Source organism: Rhagoletis pomonella, unplaced genomic scaffold, assembly GCF_013731165.1.
Source record: "Rhagoletis pomonella isolate Grant_MI unplaced genomic scaffold, Rhpom_1.0 Rhpom_scaffold_01264, whole genome shotgun sequence".
Classification (NCBI taxonomy): domain Eukaryota; kingdom Metazoa; phylum Arthropoda; class Insecta; order Diptera; family Tephritidae; genus Rhagoletis; species Rhagoletis pomonella.
This window is the reverse complement of record NW_023459818.1, coordinates 24,029-25,918: the sequence shown is the minus strand read 5'-3', so window position 1 is coordinate 25,918 and position 1,890 is coordinate 24,029. Positions and strand designations below refer to the sequence as shown.

The 1,890-nt window shown below is 33.4% G+C and overlaps 1 long non-coding RNA gene across 1 annotated transcript; it reads left to right on the top strand.

Annotated features, from left to right (window-relative positions):
* The first annotated feature begins 523 nt into the window (after positions 1–523).
* On the top strand, positions 524–894 carry LOC118752156. The gene is made up of 2 exons (XR_004994643.1): positions 524–706; positions 763–894. It is a non-coding gene; the product is annotated as an uncharacterized LOC118752156 (long non-coding RNA).
* The last annotated feature ends 996 nt before the right edge of the window (positions 895–1,890 follow it).

The window sequence follows — 1,890 nt, the reverse complement described above, 5'->3', positions numbered from 1 at the left end:
GGAAATAAGCAACAAGAATCTTTAAAAAACGGCCTCGAGCTCAATAAAAATTGTTGAATATAATTGTTATAAGGCCATAAAATAACAAAAAACAAATAACTTAAGGACGAGCACACCTAAAAAGTTAAACATTCTAATAATAGAAATATTAACAAAAACCAACAAACCAACAACCACATGATCAAGTGAATTGCAGCGGAATAGCTGCGCTTGATTTTAGTTGGCTTAGCATATGAAATAGTGGAAATAAGCAACAAGAATCATTAAAAAACGGCCACGAGCTCAATAAAAATTGTTGGATATATTTTTCCGAAATATTTTGGTGGACGTCTTAATAATAGGTTTTATAATTCCAATGGAAAAACAGAAACGATTTTTTTTTGGTGTGGGGAGTGATGCAGTCTAATGTACATATACTATTTAGTATTAAAAATTGTGGGTAAACAATATTTTTTGTTTTCTTACTACATATGTAATATGTATGTGCATATTTCTAAATATATAACATATATATTTATACCCAACAGATCTTGAGAAAAGAGCCAGGAACTTTAGGAATGCGGACTTGGTCCAATTATGGTCGCTTATACCTTCGCCATTTTAACGAGCTTGAACATGAATTAGACGCGCGTCTGAATCGTGCTTATGAATACGCAGACAGATACCTCAGTTCATTTTCATCGCCACTAATGAGTGTCGTTGCAAGGTTTGTATGCAGTTAAGAAAACTTGATGATTCTAAATTTAGATGTTTTTTTTTCAGGAACATCTTGTTTATCACCGGTGGAATTTTGGTGTTAATTTTAGCTCTGGGCATATACGACGAATTTGTTTTCCAGGTTGAGCACGTACTAACGATTATCACAATTCTCTCTGTAATCGGATTAATTTGCAGGTAAGTGGACTTGATTTCAATGTATGTATGTATCTAGCATCCTAATAGAAAATCCCAAGAACTGTTTTATTATTTCTGAGCAATTACAAAATTGTTCGCAGATAACAGTTGCAACCATGTCGTCGCTACCATGTCAAACTATCGAATGTGAAAATGGGTATTTTTCAGGAGAGCTAAAAAACTGTTGTAAAAAATGTTGTTGTCATTAGGAAAAAGTGTGGGATTCGACAATTTGCTAAAGCCAGTATCCTCTTCTTCTACAAAGACTAGAAATTTGACGGTTTGCCAACACGCGTATCATTCTAAACTCATGCGCAAGGTATCGTAATTGAAAAGATGCTTTCCATTTCCAGACAACCGGTTAGGTACGGGCATGATTTTTAATTTCGACCAAACTCAAATACATTGTTTGTTGGTCCAAATAATGAGACAGGTATTTTTTCTTTTGGCTCGGAAAAATTTTTCGGCCGAATTAAACGCGATTTTGTTTTTCTGGCAGAAATAGATTATTCGAATTGACATTGAGAATTTTTTTTTTAAATGCCCATAACTTTGTCAAAATTTAATAGATTCCAACAATGTTTTTACTCAAATGTCAGTAATTCTTGTCAAACTTTTTTACCGGGAAAGAGACACTTTGAACTACAATCAACCCAAATCTCTAATAGCGAAGATTTTTTTTTCTGAGTTATGATTTTTCATAGAAATTATACGTTTTTGTGGTACATACTACAATATTCTTATATTGTTTAGCTAAATGGAATATATGTATGTAATATATCAGCAAAAAGTACAGCCGTGATCATTTTTAACCGACTTCCAAAAAAGGAGGAGGTTATCAGTTCGTCGGAATCTTTTTTTTTTTTTTTTTTATGTATGTTACCGCATAACTTTGCACCACGTCAACCGATTTCAATAATTCAACGGATTGCAACGGAAAGGTAGTGTCTCAGAGGTGGTCCCATACTAATTTGGTTAAGATCCGATCATTGGATC